The following is a 26,574-nucleotide window of genomic DNA, read 5'->3' on the forward strand; positions in this document are numbered from 1 at the left end:
TTAACCCGACAAGGTCGCTGATGTTCCACTTGTCGCATCCATCATGGATTTTCCGTTGCCCAATAGTGCATATTACGCTGGTTTACGTTACCGCTCTTGGTGAATGACGCTTCGTCGATAAAGAGAACGCGTGCAAAAAATCTGTCATCATCCCGTAATTTCTTTTGTGCCCAGTGGCAGAACTGTACACGACGTTCAAAGTCGTTTCCATGCAATTCCTGGTGCATAGAAATATGGTACGGGTGCAATCGATGTTGCTGTAGCATTCCCAGCACCGACGTTTTTGAGATTCCCGATTCTCGCGCAATTTGTCTACTACCGATGTGCGGATTAGCCGCGACAGCATCTAAAACACCTACTTGGGCATCATATTTTGTTGCAGGTCGTTGTTGACGTTTCATACGTGGCAGAACACTTCCTGTTTCCTTAAATAACGTAACTATCCGGCGAACGGTCCGGACACTTGGATGATGTCGTCCAGGATACCGAGCAGCACACATAGCAAACGCCCGTTGGGCATTTTGATCACAATAGCCATACATCAACACGATATAGACCTTCTGCGCAATTGGTAAACGGTCCATTTTAACACGGGTAAAGTATCACGAACCAAATACCGTCCACACTGGAACAATGTTGCGTGATACCACGTACTTATACGTTTGCGACTATTACAGCGCCATCTATCGCAAAGCGAAAAAGTGGTTAAACTAAAACATTCATGTGGCGAAGAGTTCTCGGGCTTCCAGCCGAGTGGCGGTGTCTTCAAACAGCGACGTTTCGACGAGTGACATACTCACCATCTTCTGGCGAAGTGCCGAGACTTTGCGGATGCCGGTCCCTTTATACCTGCGGTGTGCCCCCCACCACCTGGCCGCGGGAGGCTGGGTCCAGAAGAGCCGGCGGGCGAGGTGGAGGGGGAAGCGGGTGCGCCGTTCGTGTCTCCGTCAGAGCATTCTGATTGCGTCTCGTGAGCTGGACGGTTCTTGTTGCGTTCCTGGCGTATTGCGGCTAATGCTGGATTCCAGGCCGCGCTCAGTTGATAGCCTTCGTCCCTGTTCACAAGTAGAAGAGAATGGCTGTATTCCATTCCTGGACATACTGATCAGGAAGAAAGCGGATGGCACGCTGGGCCATTCAGTATATAGAAAAAAGACACACACAGACCTGTACCTCCATGCAACCAGCTGCCACCATCCGGCGCAACGCCAGTCAGTACTGACCACCTTGGTGCATAGGGCGCACGTCATTTGTGACAAAGAAAGCCTCTCAGACGAATTACACCACCTAAGAGAGGTATTTAGGAAAAACGGGTACAGTGAAACACAGATTGGCAGGGCCTTCAAGAGGAGACAGGCTGACAAAGTTCAGGAAGAGGAAGAGGAAGTTAACAAGAGACTCGCCTTTATTCCATATTTGGGGCCCACATCAGCCAAAATCGGGAGGCTATTAAGAAAATCTAACATAAATACCGTCTTCCGACCACCGCCGAAGACGAAAGAGCTGCTGGGCTCAGCTAAAGACCCACTCAAACTAAACACACCTGGTATATACAACATTGCCTGCGAATGTGGTGTGCAGTACATTGGTCAAACGCAGCGCTGCATCTCAAAAAGGTGCGAGGAACACATCAGGCATGTTCGACTTGGACAGATAGAGAAATCTGCTATAGCTGAACATAGCATCAAAGAGAACCACACCTTTGACTTCGAAAACACCAGGGTGCTATGCCGAGCCGGGAGCTATTGGGATAGCGTCATTAAAGAATCAATAGAAATACGGGTCCACGAGAACCTTGTGAACAGGGACGAAGGCTATCAACTGAGCGCGGCCTGGAATCCAGCATTAGCCGCAATACGCCAGGAACGCAACAAGAACCGTCCAGCTCACGAGACGCAATCAGAATGCTCTGACGGAGACACGAACGGCGCACCCGCTTCCCCCTCCACCTCGCCCGCCGGCTCCTCTGGACCCAGCCTCCCGCGGCCAGGTGGTGGGGGGCACACCGCAGGTATAAAGGGACCGGCATCCGCAAAGTCTCGGCACTTCGCCAGAAGATGGTGAGTATGTCACTCGTCGAAACGTCGCTGTTTGAAGACACCGCCACCCGGCTGGAAGCCCGAGAACTCTTCGCCAGCTGTATACGCCGGGAAAGCATACACTCACATTTAAAACATTCATGTTTCTTTACGTACGAGACGAATATGTAATAGAAATGGGGTTTCCTATTTAAAAAAAAAACGCAGTTGATGTCCGTTTGACCTATGGCAGCGCCATCTAGCGGGCCAACCATAGTGCCATCTGATTTCCCCCTTCAAGCTAGGCGAGTTTCGTTCTTTGTAGTTTTTTCGTTCGACGCTTTTTTTGTGAGATATTTGGCCCGGTCACTATCAATGGACCACCCTGTATATTTCAATGAGCCCCCATTTTAGCTACAATATGCAAAAAAAAAAAAAAGAAAACCTGTTTCACAGCGAGTGTAAGGAAGTGTAAGTAACAGCTATTTGTAAGTCTGTAAGGAGAGTAACAGAAGTGTTCAACAAAGCTACCATCCAGTATAAACTGACATCGGTGTCTTGTAGAGTCTTCGAACATATTCTGAGCTTGAATGTAATGTCTCTGAAACTAAATGAGCTCGTGTATGGCAATCAACACGCACTGCGGAAAAATCGGCCTTTCGAAACCCAACTCACACATGTTTCACATGACATCCTGAAAACAATCTATCAGTGGAATCAAATGGATTCCAAAGTGCATTCGGCTCAGTACCAAACCTACGTTAATTAACAAAAGTTCGATAGTGTGGGATATTAAGCAATATGTGACACTGGACGGAGGCTTTCATGGTAGAGAAGACACAACCGGTTATATTGAAAGAAGAGTCATTGACTAAAGTAGAAGGAGTGCCCCTGGGAAGTGTATTGGAAGCAAGGAAGGAAGAAAGGGACACTAGAGTTGAGCAGCCCTTCGACGTCGTGGTTATTAGAGGCGGAGCACAAGCACGGAATGTGTCAAGAAGGGTGAAGGAATTAGGAATTCGGCTGTGCCCTTTCAAAGAAACCGTCCCGCCATTTGCCTGGAGACATCTGGGAAATAACGGAAAACCTAGACGAGGTGGCCATACGTGGATCTGACCAGTGGTCCTCCCGAATCTGAGTCCAGTATACTAACACTACGACACCTCGCTCGGTAAGTGTAGTTCGATTGGTTTTCGTACAGTGTATTATTTACCTGACATACATTATTAATAACTTCAGACTTTATGCAGAATGTACATTTTCTATGATCAATTACTATCTAAAAAATGCCATATACATACCCAGGAGGATCTTAATAATTTTTAAAGTGATGCAGATGTTAGCAACGTGCTGTAAATACTCAGAAATGTAAAATTGTGCAATTCGCAAAACACAGAAACTGATTGCCTTTGACTATTATGTCAATGAATCACATCTGGAAACACTCAACTTACACAGAAACGTGGGTGTCAGCAAGCCAGATGGGACAGTGTTTTCACTCTGGACTCGCTTTCTGAAGGACTGTGGTTCAAATCCTCCCTTAGGCTTGCCATGGTTTTTCTAAATTGGTCCAGGAAAATGCCGGGATGGTTCCTTTGAAAGGGAACGGCCGATTTTCTTCCCCATCCTATCATAATTCGAGCATGTTCTCCCCCTCTAATGACCTAGATGTCGACGGGGCGTTAAACTTTAATCTTCTTCATTTTTACTTGGGTGTAACGATTTGTGGGGGGTATGAAACAGAATGGTCACTTGGAACCAATCGTTAGTTAAGCATGTAGCAGGCTTGGTTTCATTTGTAGGATACTGAGAACATGTCATCGGTCAACAAAGGAGATTACATCAGTCTCCCGTCGTAGAATGTTGTTGAAGTACGTGGGACCCATACCAGTTAGTGCTAATAAGGTATAATGAACGAATACAAAGAAGCGCAACACGAATACACAAACTTTTGTTTCACTAATGGAAGAATGTCACGAAAATTCTGACAAACCTGAATTCGCTATCGCCGGAAGATAGAAGCCAGTGTTAACTGCAGAATGTAGTAACATACTTCAGTCTTGGACGTACCACTTACGTAGCGACTGCGACGACAAGATTAGAATGCAGTGTGCACGGAGGCATTCAGTCATTCTTCCTCCATCCATACGAGAATGGAACGGGAATAAACCAGAATATGTGGCAGAATGGAAAGTACCATCTGCTAAACACTTCACAGTGGTTCGCATAATATAACGTAGCTGTTTGGACATTAATTTTAAATCCCTAGATGAGACTATCCTCTTATCAACTCGAAAACGTAATCGTCCATCGCAGGAAGATGCCTGTTTGTGTGGTCATGCTAGGAACTTGAAGAGAAAATTTACCAAATGAACGAAGTGCATTTCTCACCAGTTTAGTGACTTTCGAATCGGCGTTATTGGTGAAAATCTATGTACAAAGCAAAAGTGATGTCAGTTACACATCAAGAAAAAAAACACCATGAAGGAATTATCCGAATGGGACGGAGATCAGTAGACCTGATGTAGCTGTACAGACAAATAGATGATTACTGTTTCAGAAAAACTGGATGGTTTAGTCAAGAGAAAGAGCTACAGAAATTGAGCAAGTCAGTAACGCGTCGGTCCTCTTCTGGCCGGTTTCCAATCAGGTATTCGATTTGGCATTGATTGATAGAGTGACAGGATGTCCTCCTGAGGCATATCGTACCAAATTCTGTCCAACAGTCGCGATACATCGTCAAGATGCCGAGCTGGTTGAGCTCCCCTGTCAGTAATGCTTCAAACGCTCTCAACTTGGGAGAGATCTGGCGACCATTCCGGCCAAGGAAGGGTTTAGCAAGCACGAAGACAACCAGTAGAAGCTCTCGCCGCTGTGAACGGGCATTATCTTGCTGAAATGTAAGCCCAGGATGGCTTGCCATGAAGGTTAACAAAACGGAGCATAGAGTACTATAGACGAGCCAGTCTGCTGTAAGGGTGCAGCGGATGACAACCAAAGGGGTCCTACTATGAAAAGACATGGCATCCCAGACCATCATCACTCGTGGTTGTCGGGCACTATGACAGGCGACAGTCTGGTTGCCGGCCGCTGTGGCCGAGCGGTTCTAGGCGCTTCAGTCCGGAATCGCGCTGCTGCTACGGTCGCAGGTTCGAATGCTGCCTCGGACATGGCTGTGTGTGATGTCCTTAGGTTTAAGTAGTTCTAAGTCTAGGGGACTGATGACCTCAGATGTTAAGTTCCATAGTGCTCAGAGCCATTCGAACCATTTTGACAGTCTGGTTAGTATCCCACCGCTGTGTGTGCCGTCTCCAGACACATCTTCGCTGGTTATTGGGGTCCATTTCGAAGCTGGTGTCATTAGCGAAGACGACTCTATTCCAGTTAATGACATTCCAGGCCAACTACGTGTCTGATGACACCTGTGACAGCGGTAGGATACCAATTTGACCGTCGGCCGGTATACGGCCCGACGACCACGCGTGATGGTCTGGGACGCCATTTCTTTCCTTACCAGGACCCCTTTGGTTGTCATAGGCGGCATCCTTACAGCAGAGCGGCACGTCGAAGGTGTTCTATGCTCCGTTTTGTTAACCTCCATGGCAAGCCATCGTGGGCTTACATTTCAGCAAGATAATTCCCATTCACACCGGCGAGGGTTTCTACACATAGTCTTCGTGCTTGGAAAACCCTACTTCTAGAAAGTCTGGAGCACTATGAGCAGGGCTTTCCATCATCTCGGGATACTGACGACGCAACGTGCCAATTGGTCAGAATTTGGCACGATACCGCTCAGCAGGACATCCAACAGTTCTATCAATGCCCAACTGAATAACTGCTTGCGTAAGGCCGGGGCCTGAGGTGGATCAATGCGCTGTTGACTTGCTCAATTTGTGAAGCTCTTTGTCTTCAATAAATCATCCATTTCTTCTGAAAATTTAATCATTTGTTTGTCCTTACATCTACAGTAGATCCGTCGATTTCCATCCCATTTGGGTCATTCCTTCGTAGTGTGACAATAGCGCTGATTTATGCAGCTATAAGAGGTTTTGAGACTCTAGTTATCTCTAGACTGCCTTGTTTTTCATCTCTAAAATTCCTTGATCCATCTAGAGATATCGCTTTGTAAAGGTGCCACAAAACGACTCTGAAGTTGCTAGTCATATACGAATTCGTATTACGTTATCTGAAGATGATGTACCGACGAAAAGTCTCGAGATTAAAAAAAAAAAAAAAATAAAAAAAAAGATTTCATTCCGACTTAAAGACACTGGTATTGGGATGTAAACATCTGAACACCAGGGACGGAAGTAATGACAGAAATTCTTTCTTATTAATAGCTGAATACTTGGTACAGCATAACAAATGTATCAGATACCCACATGTTAAGGCACGCACCTTCCTACTGCAGTTTTGTGCTTTCTATTTTTCTTACTCACAGCTTGGTGGAACTTTACTGCCGCAAGCTGCAAGAGAACATTCATGTCCGCCCAGAAGATATCAGTTGTCTCCATGTTGAAATATTTATCAGAACATTTTTTTACAGCAAGAGGCGGTGCAGTTTACCTTTGCTTATTACTCACATATTTTAGTAAGCCCCACAAACACGCTACCTTGCTTAGGAGAACGATCAATGAAACTTGTTCAATAAATGGTGTAATAATTTTCCATCACGGCTCTCTGATGACTGTTACATTGTTGTTGTTGTTTGTTTTACACTTCGTTTCCAAGTTCACTAAGTAAAAGAGTTAAGCTCTTTGAGGAATAAGTGTGTTCGATTTTCATACCAAAAGATCAGACACTGCCATTAAATCTGTAATAAGCATAGAGTTCATAACGCCTCCAAATGGACTTAGAAATTTCTCTACAAAACGATGTTTCATGACTACTGCAATGGACAGTGATAATTATTAGTTTAATACTTTTATCCATTCTGGATTTGGATTATTATTATTAGTTTTATTATTTTTCCCAAACATGAATTGTAATTTCCTGAAAATCAAAGGAAGGATGTGACTCATCTAGTATCAGTGAACTATGTAACATGTATGATGGACGACATGAAGCTACCACCGACTATTGTTCTCTCCCCTTCCGCATCTTGAGCCAAGCATGGGAGCATCTGCTTTAATCCACTAGTGTACTTCCATTAGTTAATAATAATTAGTTCATATAATAACTTGTTTTATTTCATGGAGAGTGACACTGCATCCCATTGATAAATGTTAATAAGGACCTCTTTGTAGCTCCTCAGTATTTGGTAGCATTACGGTGACTGGAACCTTTGGTCAGAAGACAACAGTCGCAGATCGAATCTTCTTAAAGTATAAATCGTGTTCAAAAAGTAAATTTACTTTTTATGCAGCAGATAACAGTTAGATCTTTTGTGAGTCAGTGTTCATATAGCGCGGCAGTTTAAATTTCCCGCACGTAGTCAGTTATTAACGTACTGCGAACGACGCATTTTACGCTCGGGCAGGCATTGCTATATAAAAAGTATGCAAAGCTCTCATTATAACTTTCAGAGAAAATAATCAGTTGAGAAATCATTTTAAATTTTAGCACTTCTGTGTCTATCTGAAACCAAATTAGGTACTTTGAACTTACGTAACGGGACTGCTAATTATAACGTTTTCGCCCTCTCATATATTAAATACAGATTCAAACGTTACTTAAAGAAAAGCAGGAATCACTGCCAGACACTTTCGTTTTCCCCGTTTTTATCTAGAAAATGGAGGGGTGAATCTTCCGTAAAACACAAAACGCCGCCCAAAGAAGGAGGAATAGGGACCTTAAAGATCCACCTGTGGAATATAGACTGTCTAAAAAGAGCAATAAACACAGCTCCAAGAGACTTTCTGCAGGAATATGACATAGCAGTCCTAACAGAAACATTTTTACCAAAAACTGGCAACACTCAGAATTTTACCGCCCTCATCTCCATGCAAAACAGGGCGGCAGAGGAAGACACAGTGGAGGAATAATTGTCCTCATAAAACCGGAATTAACGGCAATTACTGCAACTATGAAACAGGAACACGCACTCTTGACAGAAACGAAACACATTACAATAACATCAGAATACTTCGAACAGAAAAATAATAGATGAAACAGGCCAGCTGATCACTCAGGCCAAACATAATAAACCACTAATTATTGCTGTAGATTTAAACTGCAGAATGGATAAATTGCTCTAAGCACTATGGGACTTGACATCTGAGGTCATCAGTCCCTTAGACTTAGAACTACTTAAACCTAACGACATCATGAACATCCATGCCCGAGGCAGGATGTGAATCTGCGACATTAGCAGCAGCGAGGTTCCGGACTGAAGCGCCGGCGCCCGGCGGATATACAAAACTACAAGGCAAAAGTAATAGTGGAAGAGTTGCAGGAAGAAGGCTTTATCCTGTTAAACAATCCCAACATACCTACATACATTTCCCACAATGGCAAAAGTACAATAGACATTGCATTCATAAGGGGACCAACAAGGAGTAATATATGTCCCCTCTGGACTGCAGACCACACACCACTTTGGAAACACATCGCTCTGGAAACAAATATCCAAGGAGCATGGCGAAGAGCGAAAGAAAAAGAGGATGAATCGCTTTCGAGAACGATAGACGTCAGGAAAGGGGAAGAATTATCAGACGACATAACAAATCGAAATGCTAATAGACAATTCGCGAGTAGAAGAAGCAACAGAAGCGATAGGAGAACTCCTAAGACACGCCGCACATTCCCAGGTACGAAAGAAGGGAGAAAAAATGGTACGACACAGAATGTTACAGTCTAAGGAAAGATGTTCTAGAAAACCAACATTGTAGGGAAGCAGCCTACTCACGCTGTAGTAAATTCACATCAGTTTCCATTGTGTGCCAGCCAGTCTGCTGTAACTAGCTCTGACATCATAAATGTTGCGCAATACCTTAAAAATCAAGCAAATGACCTAAAACTTTTCTAGCATGTCAGGAATAATACTAAATTAATGTGTGTTAAACATCAGTTCGATAACTTCAGCCATTTTCGAAATTTGGATGTTTTCTGAAAAAATCAATGGCGCAACAGAAAAGAGCTAGAGACTTCAAAATTTATATTTAGATTCATCTTTCATAATGATTTAATAAAAACAGTACTTTGGATTTCACAAATTAAGACTTTAGTGGAAATTCATGATTTTCTGGTTTTCGTCTCAAAACTGAAGGAAGCAAGATAGATTAAGTAGGCTAATAAATAAGGCTAGGATGTTTAGATTTAAATAGGTTGGAGGTCCGCTATGACTATGAGGATGTGAAAAGTTTCTTTTGAATACCTATAAAATTATAGCGATAGCGGATCTCAAAAGGGCCAGTTCAGAGCTCATCTACTGCGTGCAGTGTAATTTAATTAATTCTCTCGCCCAAAATATTTAACTTAGCCACGTCAAAATTTTATTATCAATACTTACCTGCGTGCTGAATGTACGTTTAAATTAAGAGCTTCATCGGCCATCAGCAAAAGAAGCTATAATTTATTATGTAACTTGAAGTGGTGCGTTACTAGCCCAGCGGCTAGTCGGGAGAGCCGATTTGATCAGGCGTTCCCTTAGCCGTCCGCACCGCGGCTTTATGTATAAGAACGCTGCGCGATGATGTAAGGCCCCAGTTCTCTCCAGACGCTGAATGACACGCCATCTGTGTCGGGAGTCGCGTCGCATCAGTGTCACTGCTACAAACAGCCTCGGGTGCCGTATTAAGTTACTAGAGATACGCGGAACCATGAAATCATTTCAAGTGAAGGCTTAATTCTGGGATGATTTTCATTATCTAGCTTCAGTTTGCGTATTGTCGTATTTTCACGTGCCGTCGCGGGACAGACATTCTACCAAATATTTAGCGTGGCGTTTAATGAAATATTTTCATCAAATTATGGCGAGCATTCTTTTTAACCTTTAATTCGGACATTTATAGTTGCATCAGCGCATTAGGCTCTGAACTGCTCTGTTAGTTAGGTTGTAGGGATACTTGTGTTTTTTATCAGTGAATTTCAGAATATACTCAACTATTTTGGAGAACCGTTTTTGATTAGAAATCCCGTACAATCTCCTAATCCCTCAGAGCTATAAGCTGCAGCTATAATGGTATTCTCAGATGAAGTGGGCACTAGGATCTCTAATTACTGGCTCCACGTTTTGTTAAATCACTTTCTGGGTGCTAAAAAGTAAATAGAGAGCCAGTGTTGAGAACGGCGAAAGACAGCATTAACAACATTCTAAAAGCCAGAAACTGATTCAACATGCAAGCATTTATACAGCAAAGATATTTTTTACAAATTATCCGCCGCCCCACAACATCAACTAAAACAGTGCGCAGAGAACGCTATACTCCTCAAGACTTGCGCCGAAAAACGAAAGATCTATAAGAAAACTCTAAAAGTAAAGAAGAGAACATTCCGCGCAAGAGAAGGAAAGAAACTAGGGGAGAAAACCTCAGAAGACCCACATATTGTGCTATGCCCCAGAAGACGAGCTGAAACACATTAATCGATATGAAAATATGGAAGACGCTATCGACAATACACTGAAAAAGGAAGGACTTAGAGGGAGACTTAACAGCACCAAGAACAAAAAGGCTGTAGGCCCTGACAGACTTTATAGCGAATATTTAAAAGACACTGTCCAAACACTAACGCAAATGTGGACAAAACTCTACAATAAATGAATAGAAATAACCTCCATTTCAGGACAATGGAGACAATCAATAGTAAAAGTGCTATATACATGGAAAGGAGACCCCCAAAGGACCCTAGCAAATACAGAGGCATTGCCCTAGAAAAACTTACATTTCAAAGTGTTCGCAAAAATAATAACGGAAAGAACAAAAAAACAATCGACGAATACCTCCCCGAAAGACAAATGGGATTCAGGAAGGAAAGATCAACTCTGACTGCAATAGAACTCCTGCTGAAAAGCGTATGGGAAGCCCTTGACGACAGAGAAAAGTTTTATGTGGTATTTATAGACTTCACGAAAGCCTTTGACATAATAAACGGAAAATGAATGACCAAAAAACTAGAATAAACCCTAGAAGAAAAGAATATGTGGACACGTATGATAAGCACAATAGTGCCATGGAACGAAATATGGATCTCAGACAGCCTCTCCCTTTCTGAGCCGATACTCCAGTCAAACGCGAGGACTACAGGGAGATCTACTAATTCCTCTGTTATTTATCCTTGCAGCAGAATAAATTACAACAACACCCCAAAGGAAGGGCATAATCTTATACGCATATGCAGACGATATTGCAATAGGCGCAAAAGGACAGAGCAAAGTCGTTTTTGGAAACCCAGAATCTACAATGTAGGAACCAACATGGATTCCGGAAACAGCGATCGTGTGAGACCCAACTCGCTTTATTTGTTCATGAGACCCAGAAAATATTAGATACAGGCTCCCAGGTAGATGCTATTTTTCTTGACTTCCGGAAGGCGTTCGATACAGTTCCGCACTGTCGCCTGATAAACAAAGTAAGAGCCTACGGAATATCAGACCAGCTGTGTGGCTGGATTGAAGAGTTTTTAGCAAACAGAACACAGCATGTTGTTATCAATGGAGAGACGCCTACAAACGTTAAAGTAACCTCTGGCGTGCCACAGGGGAGTGTTATGGGACCACTGCTTTTCACAATATATATAAATGACCTAGTAGATAGTGTCGGAAGTTCCATGCGGCTTTTCGCGGATGATGCTGTAACATATAGAGAAGTTGCAGCATTAGAAAATTGTAGCGAAATGCAGGAATCTGCAGCGGATAGGCACTTGGTGCAGAGAGTGGCAACTGACCCTTGACATAGACAAATGTAATGTATTGCGAATACATAGAAAGAAAGATCCTTTATTGTATGATTATATGATAGCGGAACAAACTCTGGTAGCAGTTACTTCTGTAAAATATCTGGGAGTATGCGTGCAGAACGATTTGAAGTGGAATGATCATATAAAATTAATTGTTGGTAAGGCGTATGCCAGGTTGAGATTCATTGGGAGAGTTCTTAGAAAATGTAGTCCATCAACAAAGGAGGTGGCTTACAAAACACTTGTTCGACCTATACTTGAGTATTGCTCATCAGTGTGGGATCCGTACCAGATCGGGTTGACGGAGGAGATAGAGAAGATTCAAAGAAGAGCGGCGCGTTTCGTCACAGGGTTATTTGGTAACCATGATAGCGTTACGGAGATGTTTAACAAACTCAAGTGGCAGACTCTGCAAGAGAGGCGCTCTGCATCGCGGTGTAGCTTGCTCACCAGGTTTCGAGAGGGTGCGTTTCTGGATGAGGTATCGAATATATTGCTTCCCCCTACTTATACCTCCCGAGGAGATCACGAATGAAAAATTAGAGAGATTAGAGCGCGCACGGAGGCTTTCAGACAGTCGTTCTTCCCGCGAACCATACGCGACTGGAACAGGAAAGGGAGGTAATGACAGTGGCACGTAAAGTGCCCTCCGCCACACACCGTTGGGTGGCTTGCGGAGTATAAATGTAGATGTATATGTAGAAAGTTACAAGAAGCGATAAACGATACGGAAAACTGGTGTTTTGAATTTGAGTTCGAAATAAGTGTTGCGAAAACAGAAACGATCGTACTCAGAAATGGAGGTAGAGCACCTGCATCAGCTGAGTTCTTCGTGCGGGAGAGAAAACTGAAGATTGTACCGGACTTCAAGTACCTAGAGGTCACAATACAAACAACTGCAAAATATTTCACTAAACATGTAACAGAGAAAGCAATGCGAGCAATAATGGCAATCCATGAAACACGATACATCATATCCCTTAGCCTAGAGACAGCAATGGCACTATTCAGAGCCAAAATCTTCCCATTACTGACGTACGACATAAAATTATCGGACCACATTTTACAGTGAAAAATCTAACGACACTAGAAAGAGCGAAGGCTATCCATATAAAGAAAGCAATAGGAGTGTCCAAAACAACACTCTCCAGACTTGTATAGCTGCTGACGAGGGAACCCTTTCTCAATGAAGACCTACAGACAAACCTGAGGCTACCCAACAGCAGTGCTTTGAAAGTCTACTGAAAACATTGAAGGAGAAAAGGGAAGACGTACCTCCAGAATTTTGTAGCACATGTGCCATGATTGACCGAACATGGACAAAGGAAAACTTCGAAATGAGACACGTGACCACCAGAATGGCAGTCCATGGTTTCCACCATCTTATTTGCAACAACACGTCATATCATGAACCAAACGCAAAGTGTGAGTGTAAACTGTGTCATCAAATATGCAAACTTTAGCGTGAAATTTCTGATTTCGTTTATTATTATCACTGTACTTTGAATTTGTATGGCTATTTGGCTGCAGTAAACTTATTCCTTAATGAAATTTTCACTCTGCAGCGGAATGTGCACTGATATGAAACATCCTGGCAGATAAAAACTGTGTACCGGACATAGACTCGAACTCGGGACCTTTGTATTTCGCAGGCAAGTGCTCTACTGAGCCAAGTGGTAGAGCACTTGCCCGCGAAAGGCTTAACTCTCAAGTTCAAGTCCGGCTCAAATTTTTAACTTGTCTGGAACTTTTAATGAACTTATTATTAAAAAAATGGTCGTTTCCCATTCTCCTATTTACGGAGACGTTATACGTTCCTGCTGTCAATGATAATGTTTGTTACTTTACCATGGACCTTGCCGTTGGTGGGGAGGCTTGCGTGCTTCAACGATACAGATAGCCGTACCGTAGGTGCATCCACAACGGAAGGGTATCTGTTCAGAGGCCAGACAACCGTGTGGTTCCTGAAGAGGGGCAGCAGCCTTTTCAGTAGCTGCAGGGGCAACAGTCTCGATGATTGACTGACCTGGCCTTGTAACACTAACCAAAACGGCCTTACTGTTGTGGTACTGCGAACGGCTGAAAGCAAGGGGAAACTACAGCCGTAATTTTTCCCGAGGGCATGCAGGTTTACTGTATGATTAAATGATGATGGCGTCCTCTTGGGTAAAATATTCCGGAGGTAAAATAGTTCCCCGTTCGGATCGCCGGGCGGAGACTACTCAATAGGATGTCGTTATCAGGAGAAAGAAAACTGGCGTTCTACGGATCGGAGCGTGGAATGTCAGATCCCTTAATCGGGGAGGTAGGTTAGAAAATTTAAAAAGGGAAATGGATAGGTTAAAGTTAGATATTGTGGGAATTAGTGAAGTTCGGTGGCATGAAGAAGAAGACTTTTGGTCAGGTGAATACAGGGTTATAAATACAAAATCAAATAGGGATAATGCAGGAGTAGCTTTAATAATGAGTAGGAAAATAGGAGTGCTGGTAAGCTACTACAAACAGCATAGTGAACGCATTATTGTGGCCAAGATAGACACGAAGCACACGCCTGCTACAGTAGTACAAGTTTATATGCCAACTAGCTCTGCAGATGATGAAGAAATTGATGAAATGTATGATGAGATAAAAGAAATTATCAGGTAGTGAAGGGAGACGAAAATTTAATAGTCATGGGTGACTGGAATTCGACAGTAGGAAAAGGAAGAGAAGGAAACATAGTGGGTGAATATGCATTGGGGCTAAGAAAATTAAAGAGGAAGCCGCCTGGTAGAATTTTGTACAGCGCATAACTTAATCATAGCTAACACTTGGTTCAAGAATCATGAAAGAAGGTTGTATACATGGAAGAACCCTGGAGATACTAGAAGGTATCAGATAGATTATGTAATGGTAAGACAGAGATATAGGAACCAGGTTTTAAAATGTAAAACATTTCCATGGGCAGATGTGGACTCTGACCACAATCTATTGGTTATGAATTGTAGATTAAAACTGAAGAAACTGCAAAAAGGTGGGAATATAAGGAGATGGGACCTGGATAAACTGAAAGAACTAGAGGTTGTACAGGGTTTCAGGGAGATCATATGGGGACAATTGACAGGACTGGAGGAACGAAATACAGTAGAAGAAGAATGGGTAGCTTTGAGATATGAAATAGTGAAGGCAGCAGAGGATCAAGTAGGTAAAAAGACGAGGGCTAGTAGAAATCCTTGGGTAACAGAAGAAATATTGAATTTAATCGATGAAAGGAGAAAATATAAATATGCAGTAAATGAAGCAGGCAAAAAGGAATACAAACGTCTCAAAAATGAGATCGACAGGAAGTGCAAAATGGCTAAGCAGGGATGGCTAGAGGACAAATGTAAGGATGTAGAGGCTTATCTCACGAGGGGTAAGATAGATATTGCCTACATGAAAATTAAAGAGACCTTTTGAGAAAAGAGAACCACTTGTATGAATATCAAGAGCTCAGATGGAAACCCAGTTCTAAGCAAACAAGGGAAAGCAGAAAGGTGGAAGGAGTATACAGAGGGTCTATACAGGGGCGAAGTTCTTGAGGACAATATTATGGAAATGGAAGAGGATGTAGATGAAGATGATATGGATATATGATACTGCATGAAGAGTTTGACAGAGCACTGAAAGACCTAAGTCGAAACAAGGCCCCGGGAGTAGACAACATTCCATTAGAACTACTGATACCCTTGGCAGAGCCAGTCCTGACAAAACTCTACCATCTGGTGAGCAAGATATATGATACAGGCGAAATACCCTCGGACTTCATGAAGAATATAATAATTCCAATCCCAAAGAAAGCAGGTGTTGACAGATGTGAAAATTACCGAACTATCAGTTTAATAAGTCACAGCTGCAAAATACTAACGCGAATTCTTTACAGACGAATGGAAAAACTGGTAGAAGCCGACCTTGGGGAAGATCAGTTTGGATTCCATAGAAATATTGGAACACGTGGGGCAATACTGACCCTGCGACTTATCTTAGAAGCTAGATTAAGGAAAGGCAAACCTACGTTTTTAGCATTTGTAGACTTAGAGAAAGCTTTTGACAATGTTGACTGGAATACTCTCTTTCAAATTCGCAAGGTGGCAGGGGTCAAATACAGGGAGCGAAAGGCTATTTACAGTTTGTACAGAAAGCAAATGGCAGTTATAAGAGTCGATGGGTACGAAAGGGAAGCAGTAGTTGGGAAGGGAGTGAGACAGGATTGTAGCCTCTCCCCGATGCTATTCAATCTGTATATTGACCAAGCAGTAAAGGAAACAAAAGAAAAGTTCGGAGTAGGTATTAAAATCCATGGAGAAGAAATAAAAACTTAGAGGTTCGCAGTTGACATTGTAATTCTGTCAGAGACAGCAAAGGACTTAGAAGAGCAGTTGAACGGAATGGACAGTGTTTTGAAAGGACGGTATAAGATGAACATCAACAAAAGCAAAACGAGGATAATGGAATGTAGTCTAATTAAGTCGGGTGATGCTGAGGGAACTAGATTAGGAGATGAGACACTTAAAGTAGTAAAGGAGTTTTGCTATTTGGGGAGCAAAATAACTGATGATGGTCGAAGTAGAGAGGATATAAAATGTAGACTGGCAATGGCAAGGAAAGCGTTTCTAAAGAAGAGAAATTTGTTAACATCGAGTATAGATTTAAGTGTCAGGAAGTCGTTTCTGAAAGTATTTGTATGGAGTGTAGCCATGTATGAAAGTGAAACATGGACGATAAATAGTTTGGACAAGAAGAGAATAGAAGCTTTCGAAATGTGTTGCTACAGAAGAATGCTGAAGATTAGATGGGCAGATCACATAACTAATGAGGAGGTATTGAATAGAACTGGGGAGAAGAGGAGTTTGTGGCACAACTTGACTAGAAGAAGGAACGGGTTGGTAGGACATGTTCTGAGGCACCAAGGGATCACAAATTTAGCATTGGAAGGCAGCGTGGAGGGTAAAAATCGTAGAGGGAGACCAAGAGATGAGTACACTAAGCAGATTCAGAAGGATGTAGGCTGCAGTAGGTACTGGGAGATGAAGCAGCTTGCACAGGATAGAGTGGCATGGAGAGCTGCGTCAAACCAGTCTCAGGACTGAAGATCACAACAACAACTTTACTTAGCTGTTCATTTTACTCAAATAAAAGACTGAGAGGCGCCAGGCCATTCTCGCCTGCCATCTCCTATTTTATTTTTATTCACAAGATTTTCGTTGAGTTTAACTTTCGTTTAATTTCTATTTACGTCGATATATCGTACTGAATTACCGCAGGATCAATCTAATGGAAATTTAGATTAACGACTCCTTACTTCTCTTTTTCGTTATATGAGCAAAGTTACTACAGTCGTTACCTTCAAATTATTCACACCTTAGCTCTGCTGTGGGTAGACAAATACGGGATGTGGTTCCGCAGGCAAGCGTCTCGGGTGCATCTTGGTTGCCCACTGCTATGCCGGCGAGGGAAGCCACCCTTCGTGACTACGGCTACAGCTGGACATTCTGTTTGACAGGTACTGTTTCTGCTGATCTGGCGAATGGGTTTCTGGAAGAGACAAGAACAACGCTGAAAACATTCTTAAGAACCACAGGCCAGATTTTCCATTTGCTTCTTACTCACATGTTCTGGCGCGCTCGAAACATTACGTTCCTCATGAGAGCGAAGTTTTAGGGTTCTTTCGACTCCTACTAGACTTTGGATTGGTCCGCCTGGATTTTACAGACTTGGTGGGAGCAAAAATTACTATTAAACTGATGAGGCAAACATTATGCCCACCTGCTTCACAGCATGTTTTCCGTATTTGGAACGAAATATATCACTGATTCTGCGTATCACAGGTCATCCCCGTTTTCAAGAAGGGACGTCGAACAGATGTGCAGAACTATAGACCTATATCTCTAACGTCGAGGATAATGACTTTTCTGGAGACTAGAAATCTCCTCTGTAGGAATCAGCATGGGTTTCGGAAAAGACGGTAGTGCGAAACCCAGCTCGCGCTATTCGTCCACGAGACTCAGAGGGCCATAGACACGGGTTCACAGGTAGATGACGTGTTTCTTGACTTCCGCAAGGTGTTCGATATAGTTCCTCACAGTCGTTTAATGACCAAACTATCAGACCAATTGTGTGATTGGATTGAAGAGTTCCTAGATAACAGAACGCAGCATGTCATTCTCAATGGAGAGAAGTCTTCCGAAGTAGGAGTGATTTCAGGTGTGCCGCAGGGGAGTGTCGTAGGACCGTTGCTGTTCACAATATAAATAAATGACCATGTGGATAAAATCGGAAGTTCACTGGAGGCTTTTTGCGGATGATGCTGTTGTATATCGAGAGGTTGTAACAATGTAAAATTGTACTGAAATGCAGGAGGATCTGCAACGAATTGACGCATGGTGCAGGGAATGGCAATTGAATCTCAGTGTAGACAAGTGTAATGTGCTGCGAATACATAGAAAGAAAGATCCCTTCTCATTTAGCTACAATATAGCAGGTCAGCAACTGGAAGCAGTTAATTCCATGAACTATCTGGGAGTACGCATTAGGAGTGATATAAAATCCAATGATCATATAAAGTTGATCGTCGGTAAAGCAGATGCCAGACTGAGATTCATTGGAAGAATCCTAAGGAAATGCAATCCGAAAACAAAGGAAGTAGGTTACAGTACGCTTGTTTGCCCACTGTTTGAGTACTGCTTACTGGTGTGGGATCCGTACCAGATAGGGTTGATAGAAGAGATAGATAAGATCCAACGGAGAGTAGCACGCTTCGTTACAGGATCATTTAGTAATCGCGAAACCGTTACGAAGATGATAGATAAACTCCAGTGGAAGACTCTTGCAGGAGAGAGGCTCAGTAGCTCGGTACGGGCTCTTGTTGAAGTTTCGAGAACATACCTTCTCCGAAGAGTCAGTCAGTATATTGCTCCCTCCTACGTATATCTCGCGAAGAGACTATGAGGATAAAATCAGAGAGATTAGAGCCCACACAGAGGCATACCGACAATCCTTCTTTCCACGAACAATACGAGACTGGAATAGAAGGGAGAAGCGATAGAGGTGCTCGAAGTACCCTTCGCCACACACCGTCAGGTGGCTTGCAGAGTATGGATGTAGATGTAAATGTAGATATCACGGTTCCGGCAGTTTGTTCGTAGGTTTGTGGAGGTGTGCAGTATTAGATGTGTAAGCACGGGTCATGTAATTCGCATAAATAACAGGCCGCTGGTTTGCTGTGATGGCGCCCGAAGCGATCCATAGGATTTACATCGGGCGAATTTGGTCGCCGAGACATCAGCGTGAGTTCACTATAATACTGCTCAACCCATTGTAGCACGGTTCTGGCACAGAAGCACGGACATTTATGTTGGTGAAAGATGACATCGCCATTGGGGCAGACATCAAGCATGAAGAGAGACAGGTGATTCGCAGCTGTCAGCGTGTCTTCGAATACTACATGCAGGCGCGGGAGAATGTCTCAGGGCAAATACTGCTCCCAGCAGTCTGCGTCCGTGGCGCGCTATACGTTTCGAGCCGTCGTTCACCTCGATGACGGCGTTTGTGGAGACTGCCAGCGACCTAGTGTATCGAACAGATGATTGATCTGAAGAGCCGACACGTTTCCATTAATCGACGGTCGAATCCCGATGGTCCCGTTCCCACTGCAGTCGCAACTATAAATGTCGCTGGGTCAACATGTGAACATGTAGGATTGGTCTGCTGCGGAACTCCATGTTCAACAATGTACAATAAACGGTGTATTCCGAAACACTTGTGCGTGCACCGACATTGTGCTCTTTCACCAAAGATGCCACAGATCACCACCTATCCTACTTTACAGAGCAGACAAGCCTCCGAACCCCACACTGTGTGAAGGGTCGTTGACGTCGAAACATTCAGCGCCTAATGGTAGTTTCACTGTCCTTCTACCTCTTTCCGTAGTCTCTTCCGACAGTAGCAAGTGAACGTTTGACCAACTTCGTCGTTTTTGAGATACTCGTTCACAATCTCTGCGTAAGAATATTCTGTCCCTTGTCAAAATCACTTATCTCAATGGATTTCCCCTTTTGTAGTCCTTATCTTCGATAGGGCGATCCCCTGTCCGTGTCTGCTCCGCTTACACACGTTACGTTACCGCGTCATGTGCCCACAACGCCACCACGCGGCATCTGACGTCACGCTAGGCAGTGATTATAATTTTTTGGCTTATCAATGCATAATTATGACACTGGACGCGCGTTCGCGCCATGCCCTGCGATTGGCAATAGTGACATGGACAGAACGCCTAAACAGAGTTTAGGACGAAAGCTAGCGCCACTGGGAAGGACACGCTGGTTTAGATTTTGTTCAGCTAACACACTGTTACTCCACGCCGCACTTGCGCTGGGTTCAGAGTTCTGAAACTTGGCCGAATTTCGCTGACGAGGCGTGGAGGAATGATGTAAACTATGTTATTAAAAGTATCTGGACACCTGGCTGAAAATGACTTACAAGTTCGTGGCACCCTCCATCGGTAATTCTGGAATTCAGTACGGTGTTGGCCCACCCTTAGCCTTGATAACAGCTTCCACTCTCGCAGGCATACATTCAATGAGGTGCTGGAAGGTTTCTTGGGGAATGTCAGTCCATTCCTAGCCGATTGCCGCACTGAAGAGAGGTGTCGATTTCGGTCGGTGAGGCCTGGCACGAAGTCGACGTTCCAAAAAAATGGTTCAAATGGCTCTGAGCACTATGGGACTTAACTACTGTGGTCATCAGTCCCCTCGAACTTAGAACTACTTAAACCTAACTAACCTAAGGACATCACACACATCCATGCCCGAGGCAGGATTCGAACCTGCGACTGTAGCAGTCGCACGGTTCCGGAGTGCGCCTCCTAGAACCGCTAAAAAAACCGCGGCCGGCTCGGCGTTCCAAAACATCTCAAAGGTGTTCTATAGGATTCATGTCAGGACTCTGTGCAGATGTTATTGTCGTGTTACCACTCCGCCACAGGCCGTGCATTATGAACAGGTGCTCTATCGTGTTGAGAGATGCAATCGCCATCCTCGAATTGCTCTTCAACAAAACAAGGGGTGCAAGCCCCCTCCATGAAAAACAGGACCACACCATAACACTACCGCCTCCGAATTTTGCTGTTGGCACTATACGCACTGGCAGATGACGTTCACTGTGCATTCCCCTTGCCCACGCCCTGCCATCGGATCGCCACATTGTGTACCGTGATTCGCCACACCACACAACAGTTTTCCACTGTTCAATCGTCGAATGTTTAGCTCCTTACACCAAGTGAGGCCTAGTTTGTCATTTACCTGCGTGATGCGTTGCTTATAAGCAGCCGCTCGACCATGAAATCCAAGTTTTCTCATCTCCCACCTAACTGTCATAGTACTTGCAGTGGATACTGATGCAGTTTGGAATTCCTGTGTGATGGTCTGGACAGATGTCTGCGTATTACACTTTCCGACACTCTTCAACTGTCGGTGATCTCTGATGGTCAACAGACAAGGTCGGGCTGTGCGCTTTTGTGCTGTACATGTTTACACTTCACTATCACATCGGAAACAGTGGATCTAGGGATGTTTAGGAGTGTGGAAATCTCGGGTACAGACGTATGACACAAGTGACATCCAATCACCTGACCACGTTCGAAGTCCGTGAGCTCCGCCGAGCGCCCCATTCTGCTCTCTCACGATGTCTGACTACTGAGGTTGCTGATATCGAATACCTGGCAGCAGGTGGCAGCAAAATGCACCTAATGTGAAAAAACGTATGTTTTTGGAGGTGTTCGGATACTTTTGATCACATAGTGTACAACAGCCCTGCTGCTACGAACATGACACGTGTGTCCGAGGGACAGGGGAATCACTCACACTACCTGCCACATTCTTCTTTCACTGTGTTTTATTTAGTAATCTAAATGCAACTCGCTACCTTTTCAACGTGTTTTGTAAGAACCTATCGGTCTGTCGAATCTAACTCATTTCAGTTTCTCTTTGATTTTCTTGACGTTTTCTTTTCGCTTTTTCTCTGTTTTTTTATTTTGCTTTATACTGTTCTAATTGTCCACTTTTGCAAATTCAAGTGGAATTTGGCATTACGTCAGTCACCTTTAGTGAAACAACGGAATTCTCCGGCGATATCTCCTTTATATTTTAAAATCAATTCAGTGTCAATTGTATCTTCAGTTATAATTTCCCTTGGATTAGCTTTAATAAATTACATTTTACCTGATCAACCTATATCGTTTATCAATTAGGAGTTTGATCTTCGCAGATATTAATAACGAGTTATCTCAACCACAAGGCTGGCTGGAATGGCCGTGCGGCTCTAGGCGCTACAGTCTGGAGCCGAGCGACCGCTACGGTCGCAGGTTCGAATCCTGCCTCGGGTATGGATGTGTGTGATGTCCTTACGGTTAGTTAGGTTTAGTTAGTTCTAATTTCAAGGCGACTGATGACCTCAGAAGTTAAGTCGCATAGTGCTCAGAGCCATTTGAACCATTCAACCACAAGCTGATACGTTATGACCACAATGTAAGGGTGTTACCCAACGCGCAAACAGTGTGCAGTCGCACAGTAATCATCCCTTTTGGGGACATAGGGTCGCATGTTCTCACAGGCACTCCTGCTGCAGTACACTCATAAGCCAAAACAATATGGCCACTGGCCACCGCGACGCTAATGCCACCTGATGGCGTTGCGGGCATGTGACTTGGTAAGCAGCAGACGTGGACGGGGTGTCGCCTTAGCGAAGGTATGGGCTACAAAAGGGGAAATACATTGCGATAACTGACTTTGACAAGGGGCAGATTATTCTTACGCAGAGCCTGTGAACGAGTATCTAAAAAACGGGAAGTCGGTCAAATGCTCACTTGCTACTGTCGTAAGAAGACTACGGAAACAGGTAGAAGGACAGTGAAACTACCATTAGGCGCTAAATGGTTGGACGTCAACGACGCTTCACAGAACGTGGGGTTCGAAGGCTTGTCTGCTCTGTAAAATAAGATAGATGGTGATCTCTAGCATCTGTGCCGAAAAAGCACAGTGTTGGTGCACGCACAAGTGTTCCGGAGCACACCGTTCATTGTACATTGTTGAACATGGAGCTCCTCAGCTGACCATCCCTACGTGTTCGTATGTTGGCCCAACGACATCGTCAATTGCGATTGCAACGGGCAAGGGACCATCGCGATTTGATATTCGGTCAATCGAAACAAGTCATGTCTTCGGGTGAATCGCTTATTTGCTATACTAGGTCGCTGGTCGTCTCCACAAACGTCGTCGTCGAGGTAAACGGCGGCTCGGAACGTGCAGCGCGCCACGGACGCAGTCTGTTGGGAGCAGTATTGTGCAGTGGGACACAGTCTTCTGCGCTTCGTGGGACCTGTGGCAGTAACCGAAGACACGCTGACACCTGCGAACCACCTGCATTCCTTCATGCTTGATGTCTTTCTCGATAACGATGCCATCCTTCAGCGTTTCGTGTCTCTGAACCAGAACCATGCTGCAGTGGTTTGAGGAGCATTACAGTGAACTCACGTTGATGTCTCGGCAACCAAATCCGCCTGATGTACAGGGTGTTTCAAAAATGACCGGTATATTTGAAACGGCAATAAAAACTAAACGAGCAGCGATAGAAATACACCGTTTGTTGCAATATGCTTGGGACAACAGTACATTTTCAGGCGGACAAACTTTCGAAATTACAGTAGTTACAATTTTCAACAACAGATGGCGCTGCAAGTGATGTGAAAGATACAGAAGACAACGCAGTCTGTGGGTGCGCCATTCTGTACGTCGTCTTTCTGCTGTAAGCGTGTGCTGTTCACAACGTGCAAGTGTGCTGTGGACAACATGGTTTATTCCTTAGAACAGAGGATTTTTCTGGTGTTGGAATTCCACCGCCTAGAACACAGCGTTGTTGCAACAAGATGAAGTTTTCAACGGAGGTTTAATGTAACCAAAGGACCAAAAAGCGATACAATAAAGGATCTGTTTGAAAAATTTCAACGAACTGGGAACGTGGCGGATGAACGTGCTGGAAAGGTAGGGCGACCGCGTACGGCAACCACAGAGGGCAACGTGCAGCTAGTGCAGCAGGTGATCCAACAGCGGCCTCGGGTTTCCGTTCGCCGTGTTGCAGCTGCGGTCCAAATGACGCCAACGTCCACGTATCGTCTCATGCGCCAGAGTTTACACCTCTATCCATACAAAATTCAAACGCGGCAACCCCTCAGCGCCGCTACCATTGATGCACGAGAGACATTCGCTAACGATATAGTGCACAGGATTGATGACGGCGATATGCATGTGGGCAGCATTTGGTTTACTGACGAAGCTTATTTTTACCTGGACGGCTTCGTCAATAAACAGAACTGGCGCATATGGGGAACCGAAAAGCCCCATGTTGCAGTCCCATCGTCCCTGCATCCTCAAAAAGTACTGATCTGGGCCGCCATTTCTTCCAAAGGAATCATTGGCCCATTTTTCAGATCCGAAACGATTACTGCATCACGCTATCTGGACATTCTTCGTGAATTTGTGGCGGTACAAACTGCCTTAGACGACACTGCGAACACCTCGTGGTTTATGCAAGATGGTGCCCGACCACATCGCACGGTCGACGTCTTTAATTTCCTGAATGAATATTTCGATGATCGTGTGATTGCTTTGGGCTATCCGAAACATACAGGAGGCGGCGTGGATTGGCCTCCCTATTCGCCAGACATGAACCCCTGTGACTTCTTTCTGTGGGGACACTTGAAAGACCAGGTGTACCGCCAGAATCCAGAAACAATTGAACAGCTGAAGCAGTACATCTCATCTGCATGTGAAGCCATTCCGCCAGACACGTTGTCAAAGGTTTCGGGTAATTTCATTCAGAGACTACGCCATATTATTGCTACGCATGGTGGATATGTGGAAAATATCGTACTATAGAGTTTCCCAGACCGCAGCGCCATCTGTTGTTGAAAATTGTAACTACTGTAATTTCGAAAGCTTGTCTGCCTGAAAATGTACTGTTGTCCCAAGCATATTGCAACAAACGGTGTATTTCTATCGCTGCTCGTTTAGTTTTTATTGCCGTTTCAAATATGCCGGTCATTTTTGAAACACCCTGTAAATCCTGGGGAACCCATCTGAGTCGATATCGGCCACCATCACGGCGCACGCAAATCAGCGGCCTTTTATTTACGCGGCCTTTCACGCTTCCCAGATGAAAGCTGGCAGCAGCGCCGCCAGATTTCGTGCATGTCTGAAAGACAACGCTGTTGAGCCGCACGGTGTAGTCGTTAGTTAGTTTAAGTTAGATTAAGTAATGTTTAAGTTTAGGGACCGATGACCTCGGCGCCGGCCTGTGTGGCCGAGCGGTTCTAGGCGCTACAGTTTGGAACCGCGCGACCGCTACGGTCGCAGGTTCGAATCCTGCCTCGGGCATGGATGTGTGTGTGATGTCCTTAGGTTAGTTAGGTTTAAGTAGTTCTAAGTTCTAGGGAACTGATGACCTCAGAAGTTAAGTCCCATAGTGCTCAGAGCCATTTGAACCATCGATGACCTCGGCAGTTTGGTCCCATGAGACCTTACCACAAATTTCCAATTTCCAACACTGTCGACCATGCGCAGCTGTACGAAATATTTGCTAAATTAATTCGCTGACTCTGAATTCCTTGACGTCATCTGTATTATGTGTAGATCTAGTACATTTTTTACTCGTCATTGGTCTCGACATTTGGTCTGGGTGGATGTCATGTTCATTGCTGAATACTTCACTCAGTTTCTTTCTTTCTTTCTTTTCTTTTTATTTTTTTTTTAATTACAGACGGCAGCCAGCCCCCTGACTGAACTCGCTGAGCCGGAAACCACTTGGGCTATCTGTGCACGCTCCCCGAACCGACCGGGTCACCTGTCACGGCTTTTGCATCAGATTCCATGTCGGTCCCGGCAGCTGAATGGTCAGCACGACGGAATGCCATTCTGAGGGGCCCGGATTCGATTCCCGGTTGGGTCGCAGATTTTCTCCACTCAGGGACTGGGTGTTATGTTGTCCTAATCATCACCATCTCATCCTCATCGACACGCAAGTCGGCGAAGTAGCGTCAGCTCAAAAGACTTGCATTAGGCGAACGGTCTACCCGACGGGAGGCCCTAGCCATATCGAACCAACGTTCTTCCGATTAGAAACTGCAACGAAAATCAGTTTACGCCAAAATAAGCTCACTGTATTCAATGATGAGATTTGCTCCCAAGATATTATAGAGTTTCTTACTTCTCTGCGAACAAGTGACTCTAAGCCAACTTTGTATAACCGATAATCCCCACCCCCTCTACTCTTTAAGAATCGTACGACCAGTATTAAACGTGTGATTACAAATGTATTAAATATTTGGAGTTAAGCATTCAGAACCTTTGCGTATGAAGAAGCAAAATGTGTTGCTAATTGAATTACTAATGAAAAGGGAAGAAAGTGAAACTAACATTAGAGTAGCGTACAGGTACACATATGTATTTGGTGTTGTATAATATTTGTGATTTTAAAGTTCAGAAATTGTTAAATATTGCTTGGAGGCTGGTCAAATATGTACTTGCTCGAAAGCAGTTAAAATAACAACAAAAAGGCGTCGGGTTTCCGAAGTACTGTCACCCAAGGAACTTCCGCCACAACAGTTAACATCGTATGTACATCACAATGTAATTTTACATGTGAACAGTTG

This window comes from Schistocerca serialis, chromosome 6, assembly GCF_023864345.2.
Source record: "Schistocerca serialis cubense isolate TAMUIC-IGC-003099 chromosome 6, iqSchSeri2.2, whole genome shotgun sequence".
Classification (NCBI taxonomy): domain Eukaryota; kingdom Metazoa; phylum Arthropoda; class Insecta; order Orthoptera; family Acrididae; genus Schistocerca; species Schistocerca serialis.